Source organism: Argiope bruennichi, chromosome X1 (assembly GCF_947563725.1).
Source record: "Argiope bruennichi chromosome X1, qqArgBrue1.1, whole genome shotgun sequence".
In the NCBI taxonomy this organism is placed as follows: domain Eukaryota; kingdom Metazoa; phylum Arthropoda; class Arachnida; order Araneae; family Araneidae; genus Argiope; species Argiope bruennichi.
The window spans coordinates 42091674-42104403 of NC_079162.1; positions in this window are offsets into that span (position 1 = coordinate 42091674).

The window sequence follows — 12730 nt, forward strand, 5'->3', positions numbered from 1 at the left end:
TATAATGTGTTTTATTATTTGTTTTGTTTTTTATGATACAATGGATCATAAATGATTTACAAGAATATTGTATTGGATATTATGTGTTTAATAGCTTAAACAATTTGATTGATTATGCCGATTTGCAAACGGATTAATCTAATATTTTAGCAATTACTTTATTTTAGACATACTAATTAGTTTAAATATTTATTTACATGCACAATAACTATGATTTTTTCTTACATTTTTCTTTATATTTTGTATCAGTAGTTATTTACATAAATCTTTTATCATAAATCCTTACATAACCTTTCATTTATTGTTCATTTGCTGTCAGGCCTTGTTTGAATTTTAATTCCTGTCAAATTCAGCTTCATTTCATTGCACTATAAAATGTTCTCTATATATAGATTACGTATTCATTTGAAACTGGGATACAAAGTGATGTCCACACAGTTTCATTTTCTAATCATTGATTCAAATTGCATACTGCTATTTTATTCACAGACTCGCTTCACAATTCTATGAATATTTAAGGAATTATTTCAAATTATGATTATTTCATAGCACAAAGTGGCTGATGTATTGCTTGGAGGCAATGCTTTCTCTTAATATTCCAAAAGTCTTTTTGTATTGCTAAATATTTAGAAAGTTATATTCCCTTCGATAATGCGTTTTATTATTGGTTTTGTTTTTTATGATACAATGGATCATAAATGATTTATAAGTATATTACATTGGACATTATCTTATAGATAGCTTTAATAGTTTGCTTGGTTTTCTTCATTTGAAAATAGATTGACCTAATAATTTAAAAATTAGTTTATTTTTGTACTACTAATTTGTTTAAAATTTTATTTTCTTGCACAATAACCATGATTCTTTGTTACATTTTTCTTTACATTTCATATCAATAGTGATTTACATAATTCTTATATTACAAATCCTACATAACCTTTCATTTTTTGTTCATTTGGTGTGAAGTGCTGTTTGAGTTTTAATTTCTGACAAATTCAGCTTTATATCTTTGCAATATCAAGTGTTCTCTATAGGTGGATTACATATTCATTTGAAATTGTGATAGAAAGTAATGTTCAACACACAATATCATTTTCTAATTATTGATACAAATTGCTTACTTCCATTTTACTGATACAATTCAATCTTAATTGCATAAAAATTTAAGGAATTATTTCAAGTTATAATTATTTCATTTTATTTATAGTATGATGTGTCAGATTTTATTGATTAGAGGCAAAGCTTTCTCTTAATATTGCAAAAGTCGTTTTCTTTTCCTTAATATTTAGAACTTTATCTTCCCTTGTATTACATATTTCATTACTTTTTATGTTTTATATAATACCATGGATTATAAATGATTTACAAGAATTTTTCATTCAACATTATCTCATAGATAGCATAAGAAGTTTGATTGGTAAATAAATTGATATATAATTCAATCTGTTTGCTCTTTTGCAAACAGAGTTACCTAATATTTTAGAAATTAGTTTATTTTAGACATATTAATTAGTTTAAATATTTACTTATAAGCACAATAAAATTAATTCCTTCTTAAATTTTGCTTTACATTTCATACCAATAGTAATATACATAATTCTTATGCCACAAATCCTACATAACCTTTCATTTATTCTTCATTTGTTCTAAAGTCATATTTGAGTTTTAATTCCTCACATTTTCAGGTTTATTTCATTGAAAATAAAGTGTTCCCTATATGTAGATAACATATTCATTTGAAATTTATATAAAAATTGATGTAAAACACACATTTTCAATTACTAATTATTGATTCAAATCGTATACTGCCATTCTATTGATGCAATTGCTTTTAAATTTTATGAGTATTTTAGAAATTGTTTGAAATTTTGATTATTTTATTATACTTTTAGCATGATGTGTCTGATTTTATTCCTTGCAGGGACAGTGTTCTCTTAATTTTGGAAAAGTCCTTTTAATTTGCTAAATATTTAGAAAGTTATGTTTTCTTCTATAATGTATTTTACTATTTGTTATGTTTTTTGTGATAGCATGGGCCATAAATTATGGAGAAGAATATTACATTAGATATTATCTCATACATAGCTTAATAAGTTTGATTAGTTTTGCTCATTTGCTAGCAGATTGACTTAATATTTTAGAAATTATTTTACTTTTGACTTACTAATTAGTAGAAAAAATTATTTTCTTGCACAATAACTTTGATTTTATTTTCTTACATTTTTCTTTATATTCTATATCAGTAGTGATTTTCATACATCTTTTATCATAAATACTGACAAAACCTTTCATCTATTGTTCATTTGCTGTCAGGTCTGGTTTGCATTTTAATTACGGCCAAATTCAGCTTCATTTCATTGCAATATAAAATGTTCTCTATATATAGATTACATATTCATTTGAAACTGGGATACAAAGTGATGTCCACACAGTTTCATTTTCTAATTATTGATTCAAATTGCACTCTGTCATTTTATCGACACAATTCCTTCATAATTGTATGAATATTTAAGGAATTATATCAAATTATGATGATTTCATTTTACTTATAGCACGATGTTCTGATTTTATTGTTTGGAGGCAAAGCTTTCCTCTAATATTGCAAAAGTCTTTTTGTATTGCTAAATATTTAGAAAATTATATTCCCTTCTATAATGTATTTTTCTATTTCTTATGTTTTATATGATACCGTAGATCATAAATGATTTACAAGAATATTATATTGGATATTATCTCTTTAATAGCTTAAACAATTTGATTGATTATGCTGATTTGCAAACAGATTGACCTAATATTTTAGCAATTAGTTTATTTTAGACATACTAATTAGTTTAAATAATTATTTACATGCACAATAAGTTTGATTCTATCTTATATTTTGCTTTACATTCCATACCAATAGTGATTTACATAATTCTTATGCGACAAATCCTACATAACCTTTCATTTATTCTTCATTTGTTGTCAAGTCATGTTTGAGTTTTTATTCCTCACACTTTCAGGTTTATTTCATTGAAAAATAAAGTGTTCTCTATATTTAGATTATATATTCATTTGAAACTGGGATACAAAGTGGTGTCCACACATTTTCATTTCCTAATTATTGATTGAAACTGCATACTGATGCTTTATTGACACAATTGCTTCATAATTGTATGAATATTTAAGGAAGTATTTCAAATTTTGATTATTTGTTTTTTCTTATAGCATGATGAGTCTGATGTTATGCCTTGGAGGAAGAGTGTTCTCTTAATATTATAAAAGTCCTTTTGTTTTGCTAAATATTTAGTAAGTTATCTTTTCTCATATAATGTATTTCACATTTTGTTATGTTTTTTATGATACCATGGACCATTAATGAATTACAAGAATATTACATTGGATACTATCTCATAGATATCTTTAAAAGTTTCATTGGTTTTGTTCATTTGCAAACAGATTGTCCTAATAATTTAGAAATTAGTTTATTTTTGAAATACTAATTACTTCAAAAATTTATTTTCTTGCACAATAACCTTGATTATTTCTTACATTTTTCTTTACAATACATATCACTAATGATTTGAATAACTCTTATACTACAAATCCTATATATCCTTTTATTTACTGTTCATATGATGTCAAGTGATGTTAGAGTTTTCATTTCTGACAAATTCAGCTTAATTTCATTGCATTATAAAGTGTTCTCTATATGTAGATTACATATTAATTTAAATTGGAATACAAAGTGATGTCCACACAGTTTCATTTTCTAATTATTGATTCAAATTGCATACTGCTATTTTATTCACAGACTCGCTTCACAATTCTATGAATATTTAAGGAATTATTTCAAATTATGATTATTTCATTTTACTTATAGCACAAAGTGGCTGATGTATTGCTTGGAGGCAATGCTTTCTCTTAATATTCCAAAAGTCTTTTTGTATTGCTAAATATTTAGAAAGTTATATTCCCTTCTATAATGTGTTTTATTATTTGTTTTGTTTTTTATGATACAATGGATCATAAATGATTTACAAGAATATTGTATTGGATATTATGTCTTTAATAGCTTAAACAATTTGATTGATTATGCCGATTTGCAAACGGATTAATCTAATATTTTAGCAATTACTTTATTTTAGACATACTAATTAGTTTAAATATTTATTTACATGCACAATAAGTTTGATTCCTTGTTACATTTTTCTTTACATTCCATATCAATAGTGATTTACATAATTCTTATACTACAAATCCTACATAACCTTTCATTTTTTGTTCATTTGGTGTGAAGTGCTGTTTGAGTTTTAATTTCTGACAAATTCAGCTTTATATCTTTGCAATATCAAGTGTTTTCTATAGGTGGATTACATATTCATTTGAAATTGTGATAGAAAGTAATGTTCAACACACAATATCATTTTCTAATTATTGATACAAATTGCTTACTTCCATTTTACTGATACAATTCAATCTTAATTGCATAAAAATTTAAGGAATTATTTCAAGTTATAATTATTTCATTTTATTTATAGTATGATGTGTCAGATTTTATTGATTAGAGGCAAAGCTTTCTCTAAATATTGCAAAAGTCGTTTTCTTTTATTTAATATTTAGAACTTTATCTTCCCTTGTATTACACATTTCATTACTTTTTATGTTTTATATAATACCATGGATTGTAAATGATTTACAAGAATTTTTCATTCGACATTATCTCATAGATAGCATAAGAAGTTTGATTGGTAAATAAATTGATATATAATTCAATCTGTTTGCTCTTTTGCAAACCGAGTTACCTAATATTTTAGAAATTAGTTTATTTTAGACATATTAATTAGTTTAAATATTTATTTACCTGCACAATAATATTGATTCCTTCTTGCATTTTGCTTTACATTTCATACCAATAGTAATATACATAATTCTTATGCCACAAATCCTACATAACCTTTCATTTATTCTTCATTTGTTCTAAAGTCATGTTTGAGTTTTAATTCCTCAAATTTTCAGGTTTATTTCATTGCAAAATAAAGTGTTCCCTATATGTAGATAACATATTCATTTGAAATTTATATAAAAATTGATGTAAAACACACATTTTCAATTACTAATTATTGATTCAAATCGTATACTGCCATTCTATTGATGCAATTGCTTTTAAATTTTATGAGTATTTTAGAAATTGTTTGAAATTTTGATTATTTTATTATACTTTTAGCATGATGTGTCTGATTTTATTCCTTGCAGGGACAGTGTTCTCTTAATTTTGGAAAAGTCCTTTTAATTTGCTAAATATTTAGAAAGTTATGTTTTCTTCTATAATGTATTTTACTATTTGTTATGTTTTTTGTGATAGCATGGGCCATAAATTATTGAGAAGAATATTACATTAGATATTATCTCATACATAGCTTAATAAGTTTGATTAGTTTTGCTCATTTGCAAGCAGATTGATCTAATATTTTAGAAATTATTTTACTTTTGACTCACTAATTAGTTGAAAAAATTATTTTCTTGCACAATAACTTTGATTTTATTTTCTTACATTTTTCTTTATATTCTATATCAGTAGTGATTTTCATACATCTTTTATCATAAATACTGACAAAACCTTTCATCTATTGTTCATTTGCTGTCAGGTCTGGTTTGCATTTTAATTACTGCCAAATTCAGCTTCATTTCATTGCAATATAAAATGTTCTCTATATATAGATTGCATATTCATTTGAAACTGGGATACAAAGTGATGTCCACACAGTTTCATTTTCTAATTATTGATTCAAATTGCACTCTGTCATTTTATCGACACAATTCCTTCATAATTGTATGAATATATAAGGAATTATATCAAATTATGATGATTTCATTTTACTTATAGCACGATGTTCTGATTTTATTGTTTGGAGGCAAAGCTTTCCTCTAATATTGCAAAAGTCTTTTTGTATTGCTAAATATTTAGAAAATTATATTCCCTTCTATAATGTATTTTTCTATTTCTTATGTTTTATATGATACCGTAGATCATAAATGATTTACAAGAATATTATATTGGATATTATCTCTTTAATAGCTTAAACAATTTGATTGATTATGCTGATTTGCAAACAGATTGACCTAATATTTTAGCAATTAGTTTATTTTAGACATACTAATTAGTTTAAATAATTATTTACATGCACAATAAGTTTGATTCTATCTTATATTTTGCTTTACATTCCATACCAATAGTGATTTACATAATTCTTATGCGACAAATCCTACATAACCTTTCATTTATTCTTCATTTGTTGTCAAGTCATGTTTGAGTTTTTATTCCTCACACTTTCAGGTTTATTTCATTGAAAAATAAAGTGTTCTCTATATTTAGATTACATATTCATTTGAAACTGGGATACAAAGTGGTGTCCACACATTTTCATTTCCTAATTATTGATTCAAACTGCATACTGATGCTTTATTGACACAATTGCTTCATAATTGTATGAATATTTAAGGAAGTATTTCAAATTTTGATTATTTGTTTTTTCTTATAGCATGATGAGTCTGATGTTATGCCTTGGAGGAAGAGTGTTCTCTTAATATTATAAAAGTCCTTTTGTTTTGCTAAATATTTAGTAAGTTATCTTTTCTCATATAATGTATTTCACATTTTGTTATGTTTTTTATGATACCATGGACCATTAATGAATTACAAGAATATTACATTGGATACTATCTCATAGATATCTTTAAAAGTTTCATTGGTTTTGTTCATTTGCAAACAGATTGTCCTAATAATTTAGAAATTAGTTTATTTTTGAAATACTAATTACTTCAAAAATTTATTTTCTTGCACAATAACCTTGATTATTTCTTACATTTTTCTTTACAATACATATCACTAATGATTTGAATAACTCTTATACTACAAATCCTATATATCCTTTTATTTACTGTTCATATGATGTCAAGTGATGTTAGAGTTTTCATTTCTGACAAATTCAGCTTAATTTCATTGCATTATAAAGTGTTCTCTATATGTAGATTACATATTAATTTAAATTGGAATACAAAGTGATGTCCACACAGTTTCATTTTCTAATTATTGATTCAAATTGCATACTGCTATTTTATTCACAGACTCGCTTCACAATTCTATGAATATTTAAGGAATTATTTCAAATTATGATTATTTCATTTTACTTATAGCACAAAGTGGCTGATGTATTGCTTGGAGGCAATGCTTTCTCTTAATATTCCAAAAGTCTTTTTGTATTGCTAAATATTTAGAAAGTTATATTCCCTTCTATAATGTGTTTTATTATTTGTTTTGTTTTTTATGATACAATGGATCATAAATGATTTACAAGAATATTGTATTGGATATTATGTCTTTAATAGCTTAAACAATTTGATTGATTATGCCGATTTGCAAACGGATTAATCTAATATTTTAGCAATTACTTTATTTTAGACATACTAATTAGTTTAAATATTTATTTACATGCACAATAAGTTTGATTCCTTGTTACGTTTTTCTTTACATTCCATATCAATAGTGATTTACATAATTCTTATACTACAAATCCTACATAACCTTTCATTTTTTGTTCATTTGGTGTGAAGTGCTGTTTGAGTTTTAATTTCTGACAAATTCAGCTTTATATCTTTGCAATATCAAGTGTTCTCTATAGGTGGATTACATATTCATTTGAAATTGTGATAGAAAGTAATGTTCAACACACAATATCATTTTCTAATTATTGATACAAATTGCTTACTTCCATTTTACTGATACAATTCAATCTTAATTGCATAAAAATTTAAGGAATTATTTCAAGTTATAATTATTTCATTTTATTTATAGTATGATGTGTCAGATTTTATTGATTAGAGGCAAAGCTTTCTCTTAATATTGCAAAAGTCGTTTTCTTTTCCTTAATATTTAGAACTTTATCTTCCCTTGTATTACATATTTCATTACTTTTTATGTTTTATATAATACCATGGATTATAAATGATTTACAAGAATTTTTCATTCAACATTATCTCATAGATAGCATAAGAAGTTTGATTGGTAAATAAATTGATATATAATTCAATCTGTTTGCTCTTTTGCAAACAGAGTTACCTAATATTTTAGAAATTAGTTTATTTTAGACATATTAATTAGTTTAAATATTTACTTATAAGCACAAAAAAATTAATTCCTTCTTACATTTTTACTTTACATTTCATACCAATAGTAATATACATAATTCTTATGCCACAAATCCTACATAACCTTTCATTTATTCTTCATTTGTTCTAAAGTCATATTTGAGTTTTAATTCCTCACATTTTCAGGTTTATTTCATTGAAAATAAAGTGTTCCCTATATGTAGATAACATATTCATTTGAAATTTATATAAAAATTGATGTAAAACACACATTTTCAATTACTAATTATTGATTCAAATCGTATACTGCCATTCTATTGATGCAATTGCTTTTAAATTTTATGAGTATTTTAGAAATTGTTTGAAATTTTGATTATTTTATTATACTTTTAGCATGATGTGTCTGATTTTATTCCTTGCAGGGACAGTGTTCTCTTAATTTTGGAAAAGTCCTTTTAATTTGCTAAATATTTAGAAAGTTATGTTTTCTTCTATAATGTATTTTACTATTTGTTATGTTTTTTGTGATAGCATGGGCCATAAATTATGGAGAAGAATATTACATTAGATATTATCTCATACATAGCTTAATAAGTTTGATTAGTTTTGCTCATTTGCTAGCAGATTGACTTAATATTTTAGAAATTATTTTACTTTTGACTTACTAATTAGTAGAAAAAATTATTTTCTTGCACAATAACTTTGATTTTATTTTCTTACATTTTTCTTTATATTCTATATCAGTAGTGATTTTCATACATCTTTTATCATAAATACTGACAAAACCTTTCATCTATTGTTCATTTGCTGTCAGGTCTGGTTTGCATTTTAATTACGGCCAAATTCAGCTTCATTTCATTGCAATATAAAATGTTCTCTATATATAGATTACATATTCATTTGAAACTGGGATACAAAGTGATGTCCACACAGTTTCATTTTCTAATTATTGATTCAAATTGCACTCTGTCATTTTATCGACACAATTCCTTCATAATTGTATGAATATTTAAGGAATTATATCAAATTATGATGATTTCATTTTACTTATAGCACGATGTTCTGATTTTATTGTTTGGAGGCAAAGCTTTCCTCTAATATTGCAAAAGTCTTTTTGTATTGCTAAATATTTAGAAAATTATATTCCCTTCTATAATGTATTTTTCTATTTCTTATGTTTTATATGATACCGTAGATCATAAATGATTTACAAGAATATTATATTGGATATTATCTCTTTAATAGCTTAAACAATTTGATTGATTATGCTGATTTGCAAACAGATTGACCTAATATTTTAGCAATTAGTTTATTTTAGACATACTAATTAGTTTAAATAATTATTTACATGCACAATAAGTTTGATTCTATCTTATATTTTGCTTTACATTCCATACCAATAGTGATTTACATAATTCTTATGCGACAAATCCTACATAACCTTTCATTTATTCTTCATTTGTTGTCAAGTCATGTTTGAGTTTTTATTCCTCACACTTTCAGGTTTATTTCATTGAAAAATAAAGTGTTCTCTATATTTAGATTATATATTCATTTGAAACTGGGATACAAAGTGGTGTCCACACATTTTCATTTCCTAATTATTGATTCAAACTGCATACTGATGCTTTATTGACACAATTGCTTCATAATTGTATGAATATTTAAGGAAGTATTTCAAATTTTGATTATTTGTTTTTTCTTATAGCATGATGAGTCTGATGTTATGCCTTGGAGGAAGAGTGTTCTCTTAATATTATAAAAGTCCTTTTGTTTTGCTAAATATTTAGTAAGTTATCTTTTCTCATATAATGTATTTCACATTTTGTTATGTTTTTTATGATACCATGGACCATTAATGAATTACAAGAATATTACATTGGATACTATCTCATAGATATCTTTAAAAGTTTCATTGGTTTTGTTCATTTGCAAACAGATTGTCCTAATAATTTAGAAATTAGTTTATTTTTGAAATACTAATTACTTCAAAAATTTATTTTCTTGCACAATAACCTTGATTATTTCTTACATTTTTCTTTACAATACATATCACTAATGATTTGAATAACTCTTATACTACAAATCCTATATATCCTTTTATTTACTGTTCATATGATGTCAAGTGATGTTAGAGTTTTCATTTCTGACAAATTCAGCTTAATTTCATTGCATTATAAAGTGTTCTCTATATGTAGATTACATATTAATTTAAATTGGAATACAAAGTGATGTCCACACAGTTTCATTTTCTAATTATTGATTCAAATTGCATACTGCTATTTTATTCACAGACTCGCTTCACAATTCTATGAATATTTAAGGAATTATTTCAAATTATGATTATTTCATTTTACTTATAGCACAAAGTGGCTGATGTATTGCTTGGAGGCAATGCTTTCTCTTAATATTCCAAAAGTCTTTTTGTATTGCTAAATATTTAGAAAGTTATATTCCCTTCTATAATGTGTTTTATTATTTGTTTTGTTTTTTATGATACAATGGATCATAAATGATTTACAAGAATATTGTATTGGATATTATGTCTTTAATAGCTTAAACAATTTGATTGATTATGCCGATTTGCAAACGGATTAATCTAATATTTTAGCAATTACTTTATTTTAGACATACTAATTAGTTTAAATATTTATTTACATGCACAATAAGTTTGATTCCTTGTTACATTTTTCTTTACATTCCATATCAATAGTGATTTACATAATTCTTATACTACAAATCCTACATAACCTTTCATTTTTTGTTCATTTGGTGTGAAGTGCTGTTTGAGTTTTAATTTCTGACAAATTCAGCTTTATATCTTTGCAATATCAAGTGTTTTCTATAGGTGGATTACATATTCATTTGAAATTGTGATAGAAAGTAATGTTCAACACACAATATCATTTTCTAATTATTGATACAAATTGCTTACTTCCATTTTACTGATACAATTCAATCTTAATTGCATAAAAATTTAAGGAATTATTTCAAGTTATAATTATTTCATTTTATTTATAGTATGATGTGTCAGATTTTATTGATTAGAGGCAAAGCTTTCTCTAAATATTGCAAAAGTCGTTTTCTTTTATTTAATATTTAGAACTTTATCTTCCCTTGTATTACACATTTCATTACTTTTTATGTTTTATATAATACCATGGATTGTAAATGATTTACAAGAATTTTTCATTCGACATTATCTCATAGATAGCATAAGAAGTTTGATTGGTAAATAAATTGATATATAATTCAATCTGTTTGCTCTTTTGCAAACCGAGTTACCTAATATTTTAGAAATTAGTTTATTTTAGACATATTAATTAGTTTAAATATTTATTTACCTGCACAATAATATTGATTCCTTCTTACATTTTGCTTTACATTTCATACCAATAGTAATATACATAATTCTTATGCCACAAATCCTACATAACCTTTCATTTATTCTTCATTTGTTCTAAAGTCATGTTTGAGTTTTAATTCCTCAAATTTTCAGGTTTATTTCATTGCAAAATAAAGTGTTCCCTATATGTAGATAACATATTCATTTGAAATTTATATAAAAATTGATGTAAAACACACATTTTCAATTACTAATTATTGATTCAAATCGTATACTGCCATTCTATTGATGCAATTGCTTTTAAATTTTATGAGTATTTTAGAAATTGTTTGAAATTTTGATTATTTTATTATACTTTTAGCATGATGTGTCTGATTTTATTCCTTGCAGGGACAGTGTTCTCTTAATTTTGGAAAAGTCCTTTTAATTTGCTAAATATTTAGAAAGTTATGTTTTCTTCTATAATGTATTTTACTATTTGTTATGTTTTTTGTGATAGCATGGGCCATAAATTATTGAGAAGAATATTACATTAGATATTATCTCATACATAGCTTAATAAGTTTGATTAGTTTTGCTCATTTGCAAGCAGATTGATCTAATATTTTAGAAATTATTTTACTTTTGACTCACTAATTAGTTGAAAAAATTATTTTCTTGCACAATAACTTTGATTTTATTTTCTTACATTTTTCTTTATATTCTATATCAGTAGTGATTTTCATACATCTTTTATCATAAATACTGACAAAACCTTTCATCTATTGTTCATTTGCTGTCAGGTCTGGTTTGCATTTTAATTACTGCCAAATTCAGCTTCATTTCATTGCAATATAAAATGTTCTCTATATATAGATTACATATTCATTTGAAACTGGGATACAAAGTGATGTCCACACAGTTTCATTTTCTAATTATTGATTCAAATTGCACTCTGTCATTTTATCGACACAATTCCTTCATAATTGTATGAATATATAAGGAATTATATCAAATTATGATGATTTCATTTTACTTATAGCACGATGTTCTGATTTTATTGTTTGGAGGCAAAGCTTTCCTCTAATATTGCAAAAGTCTTTTTGTATTGCTAAATATTTAGAAAATTATATTCCCTTCTATAATGTATTTTTCTATTTCTTATGTTTTATATGATACCGTAGATCATAAATGATTTACAAGAATATTATATTGGATATTATCTCTTTAATAGCTTAAACAATTTGATTGATTATGCTGATTTGCAAACAGATTGAC